Source organism: Pteronotus mesoamericanus, unplaced genomic scaffold (genome assembly GCF_021234165.1).
Source record: "Pteronotus mesoamericanus isolate MK-2021 breed Mesoamerican mustached bat unplaced genomic scaffold, CSHL_Meso_final contig_90, whole genome shotgun sequence".
Classification (NCBI taxonomy): domain Eukaryota; kingdom Metazoa; phylum Chordata; class Mammalia; order Chiroptera; family Mormoopidae; genus Pteronotus; species Pteronotus mesoamericanus.
The window spans coordinates 27,815,430-27,838,158 of NW_026555277.1; the positions used below are offsets into that span (position 1 = coordinate 27,815,430).

General features: G+C 33.9%; 1 pseudogene; it reads left to right on the forward strand.

Moving 5' to 3' along the window:
• The first annotated feature begins 1,599 nt into the window (after positions 1 to 1,599).
• The window catches only part of LOC129080665 (meiosis 1 arrest protein-like), a 103,026-nt pseudogene continuing 81,896 nt past the window's right edge, over positions 1,600 to 22,729 (forward strand).

Genomic DNA, 22,729 nt, shown 5'->3' on the forward strand with positions numbered 1-22,729 from the left:
TTCCTTATTCCAGCCTACCTCCGAGAAATTATCTTTGTATATTCAAATGATTTCAAATCAATTTTATGTTGATCATCACAACAGTTTGCAAGCTGTATAGGACTGATGTAATTGTCATCTAACACATGTGGAAAACAAAGTCTAGAGATTTTAAGGTGACTTTTTCAAGGTCACATAGCAGAGCTGTAACAATAAACCAGATACATTAACTCCAAGTTCTACAGAATTTTCACTGTAGACAAATACATTGATAATATATAGTTGAACTCCACTCACTCCTTACTGTCACTTGTTAGATAATTAAATGTTAAAAGCCAGTTCTTTGTAGAATACATGTCCTATAATGACCAAAAAAAAAAAAAACAACAAAAACCAGAATTTTAGAATAAAGCCATCTCATCTACAAGTGAGCCTTGAATACAGATTTGAGATTCAAATCACAGTATAGCTAATTTCATAAAACTCATGTCCTGTTTAAAAAATGTACTTGATATATACTCCCAACTAAGATACCTAGGCTCAAGGAACCTAGTGAAATTTTTAAAAATCTTTAAAAATCACTCTAAAACTATCTTTCATTCATAGAAACTTGGTGCATTTTTATAATACTTCCCTTCTGCCCTTTTAGTTGTAGAATCTCTTGCAAATTCCTTTTCCAGGTGTGACATTTAATTAAGCTGTATCAGAGATCCCATTCTGCCCCCTCTCTCACTTTGTTCCTGATTGAAAATATCTTCTTAGTTTCCTGGAAGACAGAAGCTAAGGCAAATATGAAAATTAATCAGAAAAAGTTTTCAAAATTACAGGAGAACTTTGATATACCTTAAGATACTATTTGGTATAGTAAAATTTCTCTCTGCTGCTATGTAATAGCTATATTTCTTCCTGAAAGCATATATATGTGGTTTTATATATAGCTAACAAAATATAGTTGGAAAAAAGTTGTTTGGAAAATGTCAACCTTGTGCTCTAAGAAGGCATGAGTTTTATCAATTGACTTGAACTAAAAACTCATTTGAAAAGCACTAGTTACTTTTTAATGAAACTCTGCAATGAATTTTTTTGTGATATAAATAACCCTTTTCATAATGAAAGGGCTCATATCCCTAATTCACATGTAAAATCAGCTTTCATTAACTGGAGCACTCCTATGCAGTCATGAACTTATCTTTGTAACAGCTATCAAATGAATAAACAAATGGTTATCTGCAGTGACTTTAATTCCATTTCTCCTGGTTCAAGTGCAGATATGCACAGTAGCGAAAGGATAGCTCTACACGATGTGTCAGGCAGGTAAACTGGGAAATGACAGTCTCCGACAGATCAGCCTGGCGTGACGCTATCAGCAAAAGAAGCCTCTTTTTGAAAATCAAGAATTACCAAGCTGCAGATGCAACTGGATCTCAATTACTGGCTGGAGCCTGGGACAGCCATTGTATTGTGGCGGAATCTCCTTTTCCCCTTTCTAAAGAGAAAACGGTCACCGTTAGTGTCGTCAATGTGAAAGATGAATGACAGCGATGTATGAAAACTGAGATGGACACACCAACGACAGCCATAGTAGGGGTTATGAGGAAGGGGTGGAGTTTTGTAGGTGACATGAAGCTGAAAGTGACAGGTTTGGGCAAAAGATAAATGGTTGGAATACAGAAAAAAAGAGTGAGAGAGACCTAAAGGTTTACAATTTAAGAAGAGGTGACAATGCACAGAGAAGAGACTTACAGGAAGAATGAGTTGCTGTGCCTTGACATTATAAAGCAATAAATGCGTGTATGTCATTTATCTGAGGCCTTTATTTATATAAGATTAAAAAAATATTATCAACCAAACACTAATATCTAGTAGAATAAAAACCTCGTTGAAAATGAAAGTATATTTTCCTCCATTGCGTTTTGAATGTTCTACAGAAATAGAAATCTTGATCCTTTGAGAAATTTGATCTTTGTAGACTGATACAGAATAGGAAGCTGATAGCTACTCATAAAGTAATTAATTCAATTATGAAATGGAAACACTTGCTTCTAAGAACGTTGAGTTAGACAGGCATAGACATGTAGAAAATCATGAAATGACTTCCTCTGAAGGGAAAAACTTATCACAGAGAAATGAGAAATATAGATCTCAATCTCTCTCTCTCTCTTTCTCTCTCTCTCTCTCTCTCTCTCTCTCCTCATCCCCCACATCTCTTTCCCTTGAACATAAAGATGCTTGGAGAAAAATGTCAGTCTTTTATATGAAAAAATAGACTAAGATTGAATAGTTAGATATACAGAGGTAAGCTCAGACTAGTGCAATGAAAAGCTACATTTTATAGCTGACAGACACATCAAAGATTTTTTAGTCCACTATTACAGTTTCAAGATGAGAAAACTCTGACACAGGAAGTAGAAATGAGACCCTATGTCTTACCAGTGGTAAGTGATCAAAGCCTATACGATTTAGGCATTTGTCATTTAGAACGCTGCATTATATACAATGTGTTACATATATTAACTTCCACATATTATATAATTTTAGGTTACAATGCAACTTTATGGAATCACTTCAGAATTGTTGTTAGAAGGTAAAGTTTGCAAAGTATATTCAATAGCATTATAAATGTATATTAAGAAAATAAAACATAGCAAAGAAGCAGTGGTGACACTCCCCAAGCACACAAAGTAAATCTCTAATAATTTTTTTGTCTGAAGGAAAATTGTAAAAAATAAGATCATATTTATCATTTACACTTGTGTGACATTTTTTAATTCAAATGTTAAAGTATAACTTTTCTGTGTACACAATATTTTTGCATATGTAGTATGATAAACTTATTTATCATATAAATATTATAAGGATTTCTTCACATTCTTAGGTGACTGTATTTTTAAAAAAGACAGCTTGGCATTCTAAATATTATTGGTATTACAAACTAAAATTGTTTATTTCTATCCACACTTGTTATATTTTCTATTTTGAACATTGCATTGGTAAGTGTTTATTATGATTCTGAAAGCTAGCATTGAGAAATTCATTAAAGCAAAATAATTTTAATCTGATTTGGATCTTCAGAAACAATTAATTATTGCTAAGAATCAGGCTGTGGATATAACTACACACAGCGTGGGGCAAACAAAGATTTACAGTTGTGAGCACTTAAAATACAGAGTTTATTCTTGTATTACTATTTGTTAATTACTGTATTATTTTCCATACAAGCAACTGTAAACCTACTCTTGCCCCGCCTTGTGTATATCAGGATTCCACACAACTGTCACTTAAGTAAACGTTGCTTTAGCATCTGGCCACTAGGGGGTGCCCTCATTGCACGTAATGCTGTATGACCAATACAGGAGTGATCTTGACAGAGGATGCAGTGACAAGAGTCTTATTTTTGGCTAATTTCAGTTCAGAATTTGTTTTGCTATTGTTATGTTTTTTAACCTCTGACCCTAAAACTTGACATCACTGCATTCTTTATTTTGAGATGTGAAGCCACTTTAAGTAACTGCTATTAATATCCAGAAACCTTGGATTATTTCCTGAGAACAGAATGTGAGCTTAAATAGCTCCTTCTAATTTCGCAACAGATTTTTGTTGTCTTGAGCAAACACATAAACCCTCCTGGGTATGTAGCATCAATAATTTCAGTTTCACAGAGTTCCTTATATGAATTTTTGTCAGTTTAAAGAAAATATCCAAAATTTATATAAGCTAATCAGAGTACATATTATATTATTTATAATATTCAAAATTTCAATGTAAAAATAAAATCAGTAATGACAATTACTTTTCAAGTATTTAATTTATTATATTATCACTAGTGAAAAGAACTGATTCCTGTGTCTGCGAATCTACTTGCCATTTTAAACCTTCTTAAAATTTGAACAAACTTTCATTCAAATTTTATACTATATTTACATTTACAAAGACTTCTCACAATATTTTAGTATGACCTTCCTTATCAAAATAATAAAATGAGTCATTAAAATGTATATGAAAAACATTGATTATTATATTTGCATGAGGACAAAGAAATTAATTGAATTTTCATATTTAAGCAATTATCAAAGAAAAACTCAGGATTTCTAATAAATTATTAATATAAAACAACAAACACAGTCTTTAGTCTTAGATCATATCAGAAACTATTTTGGGAGATTTTAAAAAGTGGAAAATATTTAGTGGGTATATTCTCTACATACTCAAGTTGTCTACATCTGACTTACATTGTCTTTGAGCTACTTTGAAATTTTATAGGTTGTAGAAAATGATAATGCAAATAATTTTTGTCCATAAAATAGAAATTAGCGTCTAGTAAAATGCAATAGATTTTTGCCCTGTGGATAGATCTACTTTATCTATTTGTAAATTCATTTCATAATATCTTATTTCCAATGAGTCTGTGCCTTTTAGGATTTTTCTTTGAACCAATTTAATAATTCCACATTCATTATTGAGTTAAGATCTTTGACACATCATCTTATATTTGTATCAGTTATGAGTTTTCCATTTTTGGCAATTATTGGTTAACAAGTGTTTGATATAGATTAAGGAATGAGAATTCAGATCAACAAGAGTGATCAGGTTCCATTAAAACAAAAACTAGCTACAAATTTTTTTAAATAAATATTTAGCTCTTCATTTTAATTTTTTTATTGTTGTTCAAGTACAGTTGTCTCCATTTTCCCCTATAAAAATACCTACAAAGATCTAAATTCTTTTAAATATATTAAAATACAACATTAGTTTCACCTAGATGAGCCTTATAATGAGCTCCTTTCTCTCTCTCTCTCTCTCTCTCTCTCTCTCTTTTTCTCTCCAACTTGTGTTCACTCACATGTTCTCTTCCTGTAGCTGCCGTGGGGGCTCAGCAGCCCCACGATCCAAGCAAGAGCCAGGGTACAGTAATGCAGTGCCAGCTCCAAAGCACAGCTGGGAACAGACCCGGCCATCCAGATGGGGACAGCGGCTGAACTGCACTAAACTTTGACATGGACTAAAACAATGACACAGAATTTTTGGACCCTGGTCATTCTTCTGGGCTTGCTAAAGACAAGGCCGGGCTTCTTCCACAGCCAGATGAGGCTGAAGCTGAGAAAGCCTTTTATGTTTGCTCCAGCTTCAATAACTCTTTCCACCATAACTCATTGTCCCATGTGTGGGCCGCGAAATGCTTTTCCTGTGACACTGCAAAGACCCATTTCCACAGGCTACATTAAGTATCTATGTAAGAATAGGTCCTTAGTTTTAGGGTGTTTTATGTGAGAACAAAAAGGGTGTATTCTCCCTGGGAATAGCCCACATTCAGAATCACTTAGAAATTTCAGCTTCAAAGAAATAGAATTCTGTCTAAACTGCACACTTCTTGGGCCTTAGTACATGACAGCATGACTGCTGAAGGTAGATCTTTGTGGCCACTGATTGCTGGCTGAAAAGCATCAAGGTGCAAGCCAAGAAGGAAGTTGCTCATGGCAACAATTTTTAGACAGCACTAAAATATCACTGGGCAGGCAAACTACTGGAAATAGGAGCTGATGAAGACAATGTATTTATTTTGGCTCATCTCCTTCTTGCATCACACTGAATTTTTTTCTTAAACTTGAAAATGATTGCTTTAGCCTAATTATTTTATCTACTATCTGTTTAAGACAATTAATGCATTAGTGATAAAAAATGTATTTATTCCTTAATTTATTAATTCCTCCATGTATCCTCCTAAGCAGGAAGATATCCTTAAGATTATTCAATGATAGATGAAAGAGCTCCAGTCTTTTGCTTTGTGGAGCATAAAGTCCATTAATATAAATATATTTAGTCCTAACAACATACTTGCTTTTGTACTAGACATTTGGGTATTCACAGGTGAATACATCTAGCACAGACTCAAGCACCATGGAATTTAAAAATCTAAAGTCCCAGAACAACAGTTAATCATGGAGGAAAAATAATGATTCTAATTACATTTGAAATGTTTTCAACATCACAATTAAGCATGATAATTGGGGGGGGGTGTCTAGTAAATAGAAAATCATCTGAAACTTTCAAATAAGGCATAAGGGTGTGCAGCAAATCTTTTTAATGCTATATAGGGCCACAGGTCATCAGAAGATTACCTAGGGAAATGTACTTAAGTCAGCTCACAGTTTACTATTTATAAAGGGTCTACAACTTGTTAAGTTGTAGATTTTTTGGTCCAGTAGAGATGCAAAAAATTTCCCTCTGGTAGAACAGATAATCCTAAAGGTTTATGGCCCTGTTAGACATAAGCCAGTTTTGTATCCAAGCCAGTTCTTCCCATTTTTGTATATACCTAATCTATAATGCTCTAAACTGGCCTTATTCTACTTAGTCATTCATTAAATAATGAGTTTAAAAAGGTTTGATGGCTGTATATTGTATATTTATTTGAGAGTTATGATTTTTGCCTATTTGAAAATCATACCTAACTGTAGCTACTTGATTAAGTTTTTATTTTAATCAAGAACAGTTATTGAAATTTTATCTATTTATTTTCTATATCTATCATATGATAATAAAATTATCTTTTTCACCTCTTTAATTAATTAATGAAATATCAAGAGTACCTCTGTTAATGTTAGGCCACCCTGAAAAAATAATATGTTTTAAAAGTATTATTTTAATATACTCCTAGGTTTAATTTGGTAATATGTTATTGAGAAATGTTAATGTCTGAATTAACACTTGAGTTTCCTCTTTTTAATTTTAATTTTGTATCTGATCTTGCACCTTTTTTTTTATTACAGAAATGGTAGGCTTTCATTTATTTCTTCTCAATTTTGGAATAATTTAAGTAAAAGAGGAATTCTATATGCTTGAAATTTGACAGTATTTTCCCTTTGAAAAAATTAAAATCTGTGACTAAATTTTCAATTTTCAATGGATATTGGCCTGCTCAATCTTTCTACCTGATATTAAGTTACTTTTAATTAAAATATAGATTATCTTAGTACAGCCTTCATTTTATATAGGCAATCACATTTATTAGTACATAAATGATATTATTTTGTTAATTTAAACATCTTATATACATGTACATGTATTTATGTATTATTCCATCTTGAGTATTTATGTGTGTATGTGTGTTTGATTTTTATATAAAGGCATACTGTAAGCATATTTTCTGTAACTTGCTAGTTCACATGTCTTAATTTATGAGATGCCTCCAAATCCTTCCACGTATATATTTTTAAATTTCCTTCATTTTTCTTTTAATGGTGCATGTTTTACATAGAAGTTCTAGAATTTATCAATTATTATACTTAGAATTACTTTCATTAGATGTAGTACACTTTTGACTTCAGAAGATGAATGCCTTGATAATGCATTTTCAGCTTCTCTACCATATTTTAATAAATTTATTAGCTATTTTAATTTGCCTTTCCTGTGACAGTCTTAATCACATGTTTTTTCCACAAATCTATATGCTACATGGTTGTAAATATATAAGGTTTGTATTATGCAGAGGGTAGAGAAAATAACGTCTTTTCCTCCTCTATTTTTTGCATCAGTTTCTAATGTTTCTGCTCGGACCCTGATTGTTTTTTTAAGACTTATCTTTGCCTTGAATCAGTGCCATTCCCTGGAAAGCAAAGTGACACACTTGCACAGAAGGATTGTTGACTCTGTAATCACATTATGCTTCTATCACCCCATTTTATAAGTAACAATTAGAGGTGACGACAGGATGTTCTACAGATTTCAACAGCAAGAAGCTCTTCCCAGGGTCTGCGGTCAGGTGCCAGGAAGCCACCAGGAATTGAAGCAACTGCTCTTTCTCTCTCTCTCATGGCCACTTAACACTTACCTCACTTATCTGTTCCTGTCTGTGCTTCATTTATCTTTCTAAAGAAAGATTTTCTCTACTTGCTCATGCCAAGTAATTTTACAGGCCTTGTTTTCATAAGTGACCACTATTCACGCATAAACGTGTCAAAGAAAAATGGCACTGGAAAAATTTAACAAGCAAAATATAACCAGAGACATTGAAATAAAGAACAAACTAATAGTAACCAGATGGGAGAGGGGAGGGGGAAAAGGGGGAAGGGTCATCAAGGAGCATGTATAGAGGACCCATGGACAAAGCCAACAGGGGTAGGGGGGTAGGATTGAGTATGAGGGGTGGGCGTAGATGGAGTGGGGGAGAGTGGTAGGGGGAAAATGGGGACAACTGTAATTGAACAACAATAAAAAAATAAAAGTAATCACTCTGGTAAAAAAAGAAAAGTTTATCAAGCAAAGATTTTATTGAAGACTATTGTAATAAGGGACAGATAATAACCTCAGCTTTGCTGAAACAAAGTGTAGTTTTTAAGTGCCAGAGTGAGCTAGTGAAAATGTACTGAAGGGTATGAGCAGGGAGGTTGATTAAAAGGATTTGTTAGCATAATGATTTATTCTTGAATTTACAACTGTTTTTCTCTGTGATTAGGCTGTGTTTGCTGATTGGCACACACTGAAGTTAGGGTCCTAACCTTTAAGAAATTAGGAGATAGGGGATGTATCTTCCAAATGAATTGCTCTCAGGCCCTTGACAAAAGGTTCCTGGGTTATAAACTATCAAGAGGTTTGGAGAAGACTTACATATATTTCAAAGGGACACAAAAATAATTTTCAATTACAAGTTTTCAAAAGTAAGTGTACTAAGGAAAAAGAGGCCTGTGGTCTATACTCAAGAAGGAATATGTCTCATGTTTAGTCAAGCTGAGGGGAATGTTAAGCCTTCTTTTTCAAGCCCAAAGTTGCAAGCATCTCTCAATCATGATTCCAGATTCTCAGGTGAATAAAACTGACTGGCGCAGGAGAGGCAAAATATCTAACCTAGGTCCAATCAGAGCTGGCTATGTAAGTAGAATAGCATGGCTTTCAGAGAAGGGCGCTTCTCAGGGGCATTGGTTGTAGCTTTGCAGGTCTACAAAGGCAGCTAGTGTAAACATTTGGTCCACTACTACCCTGAAATGATTGTTTACTATTTTACAAGCTTATATATTAAAAGTTATACCTCACAGTAAGTCTACAGAATAAGAAAGTTTAAGAAGCAAAGATACTAATGTGCCTCTGTGGTATGCAAGCAATTAATAGGATATGCATATTAACAATGTGCAGTAAAACAGGAAAATATGAAATTTATGGGTAATCTATCAGGTACATGGCATTCTTTTCTTTACTTAATTTCTCTTAGATTATATTATATTTCTCTGAAAATAAATCTATGGGATTTGTTGGCTACATGATACTATCTGGTGAATACAGGAAAATGTTAATCATCCATTTGTTAATAAATAGATGAGTGCGATGAACTAAGAACTGTGTATATACTGATCAGAAGAAACAAATCCTAAAATGGCAATTTTAAAATAATATGGAAGAACAAAATTAGAGAATACCAAGAGTCTTACGGAAGTTAAGTGGAGAGTCTAATATAGCTGGGATGAGAGAAAAGGTCAAGTTCTCTGGAGGAGGTGATCCTGGCTGAACTGAATAAAAGTAGGAGGGTAGCGTATTACAGACACAGAGTTCAGAGTGACTAAGGAGACAAAATAATGTACATGGAGAATCATCACAAAACTTACTGTGCAAAAAAGGATTAAATTTCAAGTCAGGAAGTGATGAAAAATGAGACAAGAGAAATAGGATATATCACAGAATGCTCGTATATACTTTACTAAGAATTATGAGTTTTTACATATAAATGCTACCATGAAATATCCATTTGTGAAAACCTTAGTTCTTGTAATTGTTCCAAATGTCGCTTCTATCATAGCATAGATTGAAAAAATAAAATGCAAGCAGCATACCAGAAAAATGGTAGCACTGCTTGTTTGCCCTACCCTCCACCTGCCCTCAGCCTCTATCTAGCTTCACCAAGGTCTGAAGATATCAATTGGCACAAAGGTGTAGGTGTACTGTACCATAGCTGTCCAGCTGAAGGCTTTGGAATGTCATTAATAAAGGGAGGAGTAAAGGTTACAAGCCTAAAGGCAAGGAGAGAAATTAGGGCAAGGTAATGTCTTATGAGAGCTCACATTAGAAACTGAGAATTGAAAGTAAGAGCAGTAGTAAGTGTGGAAGAGCCAGAGATACATTTCAGAAATATTTAGGAGGTAAACTTGACAGAGCTTAGTGATTGTGCAGGATGAAGGATAAGAATTAATCCAGGATGACTTTTTTACTTAATAGCACTGCTAGCATATTTTTGCATACCATTAAAAAAGAGTTTTCCCACATTTTAGAAAGATAAGTTGGTCCAAAGTAAAGTGAAAAGGGGGAATGTCAGAAGAAAAAAGAGTAGGTAGGCAGAAGAAGGAGGAGGGGGAGAAGGGGGAAGAGGAGAGAAGGGGGAGGAGGGGGTGAAGGAGGAGGGAGAGGAGGAGGGGAGGAGGAGGGGAGGGGAGGAGGAGGGGAAGGGAGGAAAGGGAAGGGAGGGAGGGGGGGAAGAGGGGGAGGAGAAAATAAATAAATCCTGGAGGAAAATAATGTAAAGAGAAAATACAAGGCATATTTAGGAGACAAGTACAACTATTAATTTCAAAAGGTTAAAGTAGATGGACATGAAGCTCCAAAGGAAGATTTAGCCCCGCTAGTTGAAAACAAGAAAGTCCTGCTGAAGCAATGGTCACGTGGGGCTGATGAGATTGTCTTCTCAGATACCTCATGCAGAACTAGCAACTTTGGTGCTTTGCTAGGATGAATAAGGTCCTAGGATTCTTAAAGAATTCAAGAGAAGTCCAAGGCTTTGGAGTATAAGTTAAGTCTCTCACTCTCTCTGCTGTTTTCCTGTACATTGACTACATACCAGAAAAGCTGTCTCTACAATGTAACCTTTGACTACTGGTTCCTTTACTGCCATCTTATAAAGACAGAGATCTTTTCTCTCTTTATAAAAATATTCTGAAAATAGGCAGACAAATAATGGAATAGACTCATTCTCAATTTCTGTGTTGTTCTAATCTCCTGGACTCCAAACAACCAATTGAAAGGCTGATATTGTTCTGTAGACCACGTTAAATAGCACTGGGTCTAGAGATCTTCTACCATTTAAAAAACCATCAAACTCAAAGTGCTGAACTTCTGTGATTTTGGTAGGAATGATGTCTGAATAGCCTACTTGTTTTCTGCTTATACAGAGGGAGGCAGAGTCCTGTTTTTATGGCCTCACTGGGTGAGGAAGTGGAGGATCCCCAAAAGTTTCATTACCAAACAAAAGGGTCAGGCAAAAACAGCAGGTATCTTTGCAATAAGCAAACCAATGTCAATGTATTACATTGACTACTTTTAAGAGATTAATTCATCACTTAATACGTATAAGTTTATTGAGTGTCTAATATGAATACTATTTTCCTATGATAAATTCTGGATACATAAAAGTAAAAGGAATATAAGGTTCTGACCTTATGGGGCAGGTTTGGTAGAATCTGACCCAGAAACATCTAGGTATAAAACAGTGCTTTAAATCTAAGACCTTAGGCCAAGTCTGTGACCTTGCCTTCTTTACCATGAAAATGCCCATTCATGGTATCTTCTTCCAGTTGTTGATTACATACAGAGATTACGAGAAGATGACTAATGGAAGAATAATGGTGAGTGGGAGCTTATATTTTATTCATTTCCTAGACTCTTCAATTTTAAGTATAAAAATGAATAAAAGCAGGCATATCTTCAAAGTTAAATATTTATATCAGTAAAGTAACCCTTGACATAATAGGCTGTGCTACTAAGTGGAAAGAAGAGTCAGCATAAATAATCTTTGAACAAAGGTAGTAAACATGTGGCTCATTTCTCTTACAACTTGTATGATGGAAGTAATTTTCTCACTAGCTAGTAAGCAAGTAAAGTGTTTGAGGCAGGAACTCTTTTTCTTTGTTCACCACTCTCCTCAGCAGCTAGCTTGGCGCCTGTCGCATCTAACTGGCTCATAATAATGTAGATGGAATAAATAAGTGAGAGCAGCTTTCTTGTTGAGGAAGTACTGCAACCTTCCTCTTTCCTTATTGAATAAGAAGAAATGTTTTTCTTCTGAAAAAGAAAAGAGAAAAAAATACATATATCAAAGAATAAGGAAAAAAAAATGTCTCAAGAACAGAGATCTGTTCCCAAATATTTGAACATTTTATTTTTAATTAAATATATAATGGTTGAATCTTTTTTCTTTTTTACATTTTGCTTTAATAAATATAAACTTTATGAGGTCTAAAGGGGCAAGACGGCTGTCAATCACAGGAACAATGCTTAAGTCTTCTTTAACTGTTTTGCAGCTGGTGCCCTTTACTGAAGGATATCTCTTGTGGCACTCAGTGGCAGAAACAGAATAAAAACATTTTACTTTGTGGAAGCAATTGAACCTCCTCTGTTCCAGAAATTCTAAATTAAATGCTTATTCACATAGACCATGTGAATTTCAAAATACCCGTATATGTCAGGGAGGTTTTAGGTCACGTGAGCACATGAAGACATGCGATCTGGTCCTCTTTCCTTTGAGTTTGATCTAAAGGTAGCCTTTCCTTCCTCCAGTCATTAAAGACTTGTGGTTAGCTCTGTTGCACCCAACTTAAGAAGAATTATTATAATTCGTTTGGCTTTTTTTTTATCTATTTAACATGCAGTTAAAATATGCTTTCTTTTTCACCTCTAAATCACTAACATTGAGCTTTGTGGATAGTCCATTAATAATTGCAGAGTGCATAAATAAATGTATGCAAAAATTAAATGTATTTCCTTTTATTTATTTATTGCTAGATTCCTGTCCCTCTTCTTTTTTCATCCCCATGTCACCCTAGACATGGAAATAATTTTAATAGCTGGTTTATATTTTTATTTCCATATTCAGAGTAGGGTGTCCTTCTCTCTACAAATACTTAAGGCAACATCTTAATCTTCTTTGCTTCTCTAAAAGAAAGAGTTTCCCATTTAGGTATGGTAACTCCCCTCTATTGATTGGCTCTTTATTGAGCCAATCGCTGCCCCTTCTCCCCCTCCTTCTCCTTTTTCACAGTCCATACTTATGTTTCAGATTTTGTTCACATTAGCCATTATTACTGTTCCATAGAAGCACAAGGTGTTCCATTTCTTTTTTCTAACAGCCTCAGTTCTACCACCTGTTTGAAAATACAAATAATATGACTCAAATGGAGGAAGAGTTTCTTTTTCTTTCACCCTTGATTTAAAATTCTCATTTTCTACCCTCTGAATTAAGATGCCTCAGGGGACAGAAGCATAAAATGGAGTAAAAATAGCCTCTTCAACAAATGGTGTTGTGAGATCTGGACAGCTACATGTGAAAAAATGAAATTTGACCACCAACTACAACATATGCAAAAATAAACTCAAGAGGGATAAAAGACTTATTCCACGCAGCAATATTTTCACCGATATGTCCCCTAGAACAAGGGACATAAAGGAAAGAATAAACAAATGGGATTTCATCAAAATAAGGAGCTTCTGCACAGCTAAAGAAAACATCAAAATGAACAGGGAACCAACCATATGAGAGAATATATTTGCCAATGATAATTTGGACAAAGGTTTAATCTCCAAACTATATAAAGAACTTATACAACTCCACTCCAGGAAGACAAACAATCCAATTAAAAAATGAGCAAAGGACACTTCTCCAAGGAGGACATACAGAGGACCCATGAACATATGAAAAGATGCTCAGTATCACTTACTATCATAGAAATGGGAAAAAAAAAACACAATGAGATACCACTTCACACTAGTCAGAATGGCCATTGAAAACAAATCAACAAACAACAAGTGATGGTAAGGTTGTGGAGAAAAGGGAACCCTAGTACACTGTTGGTGGGAATGCAGACTGGTGCAACCACTGTGGAAAACAGTTTGGAATTTCCCCAAAAGGCTAAAAATGGAACTGGCTTTTGACCCAGCAATTCCACTGTGGGGATTATACCCTAAGAATTCGGAAACACCAATTCAAAAGAACCTATGCACCCCAATGTTCATAGCAGCATAATTTACAACAGCAAAGTGCTGGAAGCAACCTAAGTGCCCATCAATAAATGAGTGGATTGGAAAACTATGGTATATTTACACAATGGAATACTACACAACAGAAAGAAAGAAGGAACTCCTACATTTTGTGACAACATGGATGGACCTGTAGAGCGTTATGCTAAGCGAAATAAGCCAGGGGGGTGCAAAACAAATACCACATGATCTCACCTATAAGTGGAACCAAATCAACAAAACAAAAAAGCCAGAAAAATATAACCAGCAGCATTGAAATAAAAAACAGACAGTAACGAGAGGGAAGGAAGAAGGTGGGTAACAGGGAAAAGAAGGGGAAGGGCCAAGTCAAGGAACATGTATAAAGGACCCATGGTCAAAGTCAAAGTGGAGAAGGATTGAGGGTAGGAAGTGGGGGTGGGTGGAGCAGGGGAAAGAGGTGGTGGAAAAATGGACACAACTGTACTTGAACAATAAAAAAATTTTAAAAAAGATTCTTCATGTAATCCTATTCAAACTTCTCCAATTTTTAGACTTCCGGGTGTCTTTGTTATATACATTTTACTTTGGAAATATAGTGTAAGACTGTGTCTTATTCACATTTTATTTCCAGTCCCTGGTTTAGTGATTCACACATCAAGAATCTCAATAAATGGTTGTTAGACAAATGAAGTAATAAATAAGTCAGTGAAATGTCCAGATTTATCATGCAACTTTCAATACCTATGGAAAATTAGAGTTATATATAGTTTCGGAAGAGTCTCTAACCTATTCTTTTATTACTTTTCCCAAATATATTATTGTACATAAAAAGGATTTGGAGTTAACTAAATGTTGAACAACTATAAATAATGACCATGAATAAAATCAATAATTCAAAGATAATAGTTTTCAGAAAAATAATATTATTCGTGCTTCAAGACAAGGTTTTAAAATATTTTAATTTGTTTAATGATAATATATTAATGATAATTAGAAAATTTACTTGAAATACTACACATTTTTAATTAAAAACTATATACAATATAAATTTTGAAAAGTTATCAGTTACATACTGAAATATATGTGACATAAGAAATTTAATATTTAACTTTTTGAGTATATCTGTATCTTTCTAATAACTGAATTCCTATAATCCATAGGCCTTTCTTTCTATACATGCACTTTATATTTCCTTCCTGTGCACTTTAAAGAACACAGAGTAATATAATCAATGAGAAATTGAATTCTTTTTTTAAAGCTATTAAAATCATTCACCCCTCACGAGTTACTTACTAAATGCTTAATATATGTTAGATCTAACCAAACAGGCATTTTAAAAATGTAGATAGTGCATCAGTAAAGCATTTTTAACTATAAAGTGAAATTTAACAGTCTTTATTTTATTTTTTTTAAATTTAAAGATTTTATTTATTTTTAGTGAGAGAGGAAGGGAGTGAGAGAGGGAAACACCAATGTGTGGTTGCCTCTCATGTGCCCTCTACTGGGAACCTGGCCTGCAACCCAGGCATGTGCCCTGATTGGGAATCGAACCAATGATGCTTTGGTTCACAGGCCAGCACACAATTCACTGAGCCACACCAGCCAGGGCTCTTTCTTTTATTTTTTAGTATCTAATTTATTATGTAATGATCATTGGTATCTTGGCACTTTGCAACTTACGGTCTTTTTAAAATAGATAAGTTCTCATTCTCCCTGGTTTTAGAACTTAGCACATTGTTTGTGATATACCCTTTAGTTAATATTGTTCTTAATGGCAAATAAATTGGAGACCACATGAGAATGTGTGTGTTACTCTTAATAAAGTTTTAAAATAAATGATCATGGGCATTAATAAAGAGTTCAAGCCATAACATTATAAGCATAGAATCTGAGTCTCTTGACAGAAATGAACACTGAGAATCTATTAGATGATGAGATATAAGAAAATCTTCTAGGAATTGAAAGTGGTCCTTGGTCTCTTAAGATGTCACATAACATTATGCTTGTAACTACTTTAAATGCCACTTTTTTTCTTTTCTTTTTTTCTTTGTTTTAGTTTCCCTGTGAAAATCTTGCTTGATTTGTTAACCTTTGAACATTACTGCCTGGGGTGGAGAACAATTAGATTCATTAATTTGTTTTCCTTCTCACTTGATTTAATACATTCTCAGTAATAGAGCTCACTAACAATTCTAGTCTTGACTTTACTACTTATTAGCAAATTATACTTTAAACTGAATATTAAATTATCATCAAAGAATGTGAATAAAAAGAGAGGATTTCAAAGCTAGAAAAAAATAAAAACCTGCTTTTGGAACATAACTTTCAGAGGTGTATGATTTTATATGTTCAAAATTGTTCAGAAGATACAAGAAAAACCACTGTGGCATAAACCCTTTCACATAGTATTTTTGCTAAGTTAAAAATAGCTTGTGCACCACTCACATAAACTAACTCAAAATGGATTAAAGACTTAAATGTTAGATTAAAATCATGAAACTCCTAGTAGAAAATAGGAACAAAACTCCTTGATATGGGTCTTGGTAATATATTTTTTTCTGCAAATGACACCTACAACACAAGTAATAAAAAAAAAAAAAAACAAGTGAGATTACATTAAACTAAAAATCTTCTACACAGCAAAAAGAAACAAACACAAAGTGAAAAAGCAGTCTATGGAGTGGTAAAACACTTGCAAACCATATACCTGATAAAGAGTTAAAGCACAAACTAAAAAAGGAACAAAGTAATAGCAAAAAACAAGCAACCCATTTAAAAAGTGGGCATGCAGCCCCGGCTGGTGTGGCTCAGTGAGTTCAGCGCTGAACTGTGAATCAAAGGGTCGCTGGTTTGATTCCCAGGTAGGGCCCATGCCTGGGCTGTGGTCTGGCTCTGATTGGGGGTGTGTGTCACTGTTTCTATCCCACATTGTTGTTTCTCTCCTTCTTTTTTTTCTCTCCCTTCCCTTCCCTTTAAAAATAAATGAATAAAGTCTTTTAAAAAAAAATCTCAGTAATATACCTCAGCACAAGCTAAGATGGGATAGCAGCTCTGTAAAAGTCTGTCTCTCCCACTGACCTCAACTAAAATTTTTGGGAAGATTTCAAAAGCAAGTACATGAAGACAAAAAGCATGAAGACCAGTGGAGAAAAAAAGAGAGAATTAAAACTCTGAAGGGCAAACTGCCCTGTTGGGGAGCTTCTTTTTCATTGTTTTTAAAATTTTTTACTTGTCTTTGTCCCAAGTTTGGCTCCAGTAACAAGTCAGGCAAAGAACAAAAACTCTAAGAAAAATTTCTCCCTGGCTACAGGTCTGGGGAAAGAGCCTCTAGGCGTTGGCCAGTCTGAGGGAGATCCTTGTTGTACCACTAGTTTTTCATCTTTACTGTCTTTTTTCTCTCCAAGCTGGTGAAAATCAGAAACACAGCAAATAAAAACAAACACATTTTACTCATTAACCATGAAAATGAGCTCTGATACCTGCCAACAACAGGGAACTCCCTGCTTGAAGAGAAGAGAATACTCTCATATTCGGTGTGAGTGAACAGTAAGTCTTAGGGTCACATATGAGCTGTTCGTACACTCTAGAAAACCTAAGACACATCACAAAGGCTATGAGAAGGAAGTACGACAGAAAGCACCACCCATATCTCAGGCTAACTTCGGAGTGACTATGGGTATGTTGAATCCAGGCAGCCTAGTAAAGGCTTTGCAAACCGTAAGAACATTGAAACACTGTCCACATTAATTGTGATCTGAACCTAAATGACTTATTGTCTGTTAGAATAAATGAATGTACATGCTCCCCAAAACAAAGAAGGGGAAGGTACTAGAAGAAGAACATGTATGAATGACCCATGGACATGGACAACAGTGTGGGAATTGACTGTGGGAAGGGGGGCAGGGGGGGTGGGATGGGTGGAGGGGGCAAAGGGGGAAAAAGTGAGACAACTGTAACAGAATAAACGTGATTTTTAAAAAATAAAAAGCCCCAGATTTTCACATACTGAAAATTTCCAGGATACGATTCAAAACTACTCGACATGCAAAAAAGTGGGAACAGTCAGTTATTTAAATGCAATCAATTAATTAACTCGAATTTTCTTTTAAAAAACTCAATCCCCAATAATCCAGATGCTTGAATTACCGGATAAAAACTTTAAAGTAGCTATATAATTATGCTTCATAAGATACAGTTGAACCCCCTTAAATAAATGAAAAAATAAATGTTGTAAAGATATTTTGCACTGAATAGATATTGCCCAAGGGAACAAAATAGAGATTTAGAACTGAAAACTGCAACATATGAAACATATAACTAGGGGACTCAAGAGCAGAATGAAAATGACAGTACGAGAAAGAAAAATTAGCATAAATTATCCAATCAGGGAAAGCACGAAGAAAAATTGAAAAACATTAAAGAAAGCCACTGAGGTCTGCAAAATAATATCAAAATATCTAACATTTGTGCCACGTGGGTCTCAGAAAGAGAGAAGAAATTGGTGCAGACAAATATATTTACAAACTAATAATTAAAAACATCACCTTATTAGTAAAAGACATATATTACAAATTTCCAAAGCTCAGAAACGCCAAGAGGCTAAACACAAAAGACACATGAAGCTATGAGGGGGAACTCAAAAAATATGGACCTTATTTATAAAAATTGTGTATTTATCCCTACATGTTTAAACTTAAGTCACTTTCAAAGTTCTCTCCATTTGATGCAATACGCCTACTGAGACTTTTTTTTTTCCCCTCGGCTCAAAACATGAATGACCCATGGACATGGACAACTGGACAACAGAGTGGGAACTGACTGTGGGGGGGGCGGGGGTGGTGGGATGGGTGGAGGGGGCAAAGGAGGAAAAAGTGAGACAACTGTAACAGAATAAACGTGATTTTTAAAAAATAAAAAGCCCCAGATTTTCACATATTGAAAATTTCCAGGATACACTTGTACTTGTGTACTTGTTGGCTTGGTGCCTTTCAGGGATTCTGCTTCTTTTTGTTTCACCTTCCACACGTGGGCAAAACGTTTCCTGCTGAGGACGTTTTATCAGGGAAACAAACAAAAAGAAAAGTCACTCAGGATGAGAACAGCTGAATAGGGAGGATAGGGCACAGGAGTCTCGCCATTTTGGTCAAAAACTGCTGAACACTCAGCATGGTGTGGGCAGGTGCACTTGCAAATCACCCATTGTGAAATGGGCAGATGTGTTGCAAGATTCTTAAAAACAAAATCTCGGAAGCTGAATGCAACCTCTCACAACATCGCCAGCTGGTATTCCACTACAGATGGGTTCCTAAAACACTCACCTAGCAGGGGAAGCTTGTAGTTCAAGGGGCCTGCCCTCCAGAAGATAATTCCAGGTTTCTTAGGGTTCCCCATAAAACTAAAATGCCAGAAAAACCAAAGGAAAAGAAAAAGACTTTTTTAAATATTTGAAGGAAAAATGAATGTTATAAGCAGGGATAATGACTGAATAAATATTACTTTGACATCTGAAACCATAAAAGATATAAGGCAATATATTTAAAGTACTTACAAAAAGAAAAAAAAACAACACATTCCATACCATATGAATATATACTTCAGGAATGAAGAAAAAAAAAAAAAAAACAGGGCCATTCTTAGATGAAAGAAAACAAAAAGAGTATGTCCTGTGTCCCAGATTTCAAAACAAATGTTGAAGGAAGTTCTTTAGTTTGACGGGAAATGGTACAAGTGGGAGAAATTTATCTCACTAAATGTCTATGTCAAAAAAAAAGTTCTCAAATCAATATTTGTTTGTGCCTAAACTATGTATATGTATGTGTATGTATGTGTGCACATGTACATACATATATAAATAGTGAATTAAATATAAAGCAAGGAATGATAGGAAATAATAAACATAAGAGTGTTAGTAATAGAATTTATAACAGAAAATTTAAAAAATCAGTAAAATCAAAAACAGTTTCATTTAAAAGATCAACACAATTTTTATAGCTCTATCCAAACTAACCAAGAAAAAGAAACAAAAATTACCAGTATTTAGAATGCATACATCGGTGTCACTACAGAGAGACACTAGAAGATGAAACAATGCTATTAATGAAAACCTAGTTACAAATTTCTTAAAATTGATTAACTGAACCTATTTCATGACAGATGTAAGTACTAAATCTTGCATAAGGAAAAAAATATAAATAGCAAAAAAAAGGTAAAGAAATTAGTGTTTATTTTTAAAACTTCCAACAAAAAATGTTACCGGCTCATATGATTTCAGTGGCAAATTCTAAAAAACATAAAATAATAGTATGAACTCTACACAACCCTTTTTGGAATGTATAAGAGGAGTACTTTTCACCTTTCTTTTTTGTCTGATAATCTGTTACACCAGCAATAAAAAATAACAAATCTGAATTTTTTTGGAGAATGTATGAGTTAAGATTATCAACAATAATTGTAAATTTGAGTACTTGTTTTTTTAGTCCCATAGATTTAACTATATACTATTTTCACTATAGGAAATTCTTTAATTAAGATACTTAGTAATAATGAAATTACAATTTTAGACATTAGGCACCATGGAACATCTTTTTGGTTGCTGACTTAATCCTAAAAATCAACATCGTTTATAAACCGTCATATTTTAACAAGAGATGTTTTTATCATAATGTTTGGGAATTTTTAAAAGGCAAATATATAATTATATGTATCTATTATTATGGTATCATACAGAATATTTTATTGTCCTAAAAACCCTCTGTTTTCTACCTATTTCTCACTCCCTCTGCCCTCAACCTTTGACAACCACTGATCTTTTTACTATCTCCACAGTTTTGCCTTTTTCAACAATGTTATATAGTTGGAATCATTCAGTGTAGAGCCTATTAAGATTGACTCCCAATATTTAGTAATATGCACTTAAGTTTTCTGTATATGTTTTCATGGTTTTTTTAGTGCTGAATAATATTGTATTTCATTACAGTATTTCTGGATGCACCATAGTTTATCTATTTATCTACTGAATGTCTTTGGTAGATTGGTTGCTTCCAAGTTTTGACAATTATAAACGAAACTGCTATAAACATTTGTTGACCAGTTTTTGCGTGGACATTAGTTTTCAGCTCCGTCAGGATTTCCGGTGTCTGAATTTCACATAATGGTATCTCAATGTTTTACTTTGTATTTGCCTGATGACATACGATATGAAACATCCTTTCAAATGTTTACTTGCCACCCCTTTATCTCCTTTGATGAAGAATAGACTTTATATATTTTAGGTGTACATATTTAAAATTTTATATCATCTTGATGACTTGAACTTATTATCAATATAAAATATCCTAACCATCTATTCATGTGACATTAATATAACCCCACCAAATTGCTTATGGTTACTATTAAGATAATGTATGATCTGTCATTTGTTTACTTTCAATCTAACTGTGCCTTTTGTTTAAAGCAATCCCTAGAGAGTATTGTACTAGAACTTATATTTGTTTGCTTGAGTTTGGCCATTTTTAATGGGTTTATATCTCTGTCTTTTAATTAAAATGTTATGTATGTTTACATTTAATGTAAATAGCAGCGACGTGGTTGGTTTTACTAACACTTCTAGCATAGTTGTTTATATATTATTTGCTTTTTATTTTCTTTGTATCTCTCTTTAAATTACATCGGTATTTTTAGTATTATATTCTAATTCCTCTTCTGAATTCTCAATGTACCTTTTAAATATATTTCTGTGGCCAATCTAGAGATTAAAATAAAATCCATAATTTACCATAGTCCATTAACAGAGTTTCTGAAGAGGAGTCAGCTTTAATTTTTATTACTGTTCTCTTACATGAAATTTTCTTTGAATATTTTAAAGATTTATCTATTTAACTTTTGTTTTTAGAAATTTGACTCTGATATGCTTAGATGTGGTTTTCTCTAAATTATTCTGCTTGCAATTTGTTGTGCTTCTTAGAAGTTAATATCTTTCATCAACTTTGGGGAAAATTTTTGGCCATTATGTTTACTGTTACTTTGCTTTCATTTCTGTCCTAAGATTCCAATTACATGTGTGTTTGACTATTTGAAACTGACCCATAAGTCTCTGTACCTGATAGTGCTTTTTCTTCCTCCTTCTTCTTTTCTTCCCTCTTTTCAATTTGGGCAATTTCCATTGACTTGTTCTCAGTCAGACCTTGCCTCTTCTTTGTCATTTCTGCCATTAATTTCATCCAATTACTTTTTCATTATAGTCATTAAAGTCCTAGACATTTAATTTGGTTACAGTTTCATTTTTCTATTTTTGTTACTTCATTTTTCTATCACCTTTCCTTCATCTTTTCAATTCAATTGTCTAATGTATTGAAATAGTTATTTTAGTGTCCTTGTTTTTTATAAAATCAATGAGTCATTTCATTTGTAGATATGATCTGATTATTGATAATTTTCTTTTCATTATGTGTTACATTCGTCTGCTCCTTTGCCCATCTCATAGTTTTTGTATTTTATAATGGACATTTTGTATAAAAAAGAATATTAGAGATTAAAGTAGATAATTTGCCCCAGAAAAGATTTGTTCTTTTCACTGTTAGACAATGAGAAATAGGGTTTGTTCATTTTCTCCTTAAATTCAGAATCTGAAGTGGGTCTGACTTCAGTTAGAACATTAATTATTGTTAATTCTCCTCTGAATTAACAAAACCTTGTGGGTGATTGCAGGCAATTTCCTCCAGTAGGACTTTGAAATGAAGCCCTGTGAGACTCAGGGTCATTTTCTGCTTTCCATCCTACCGTC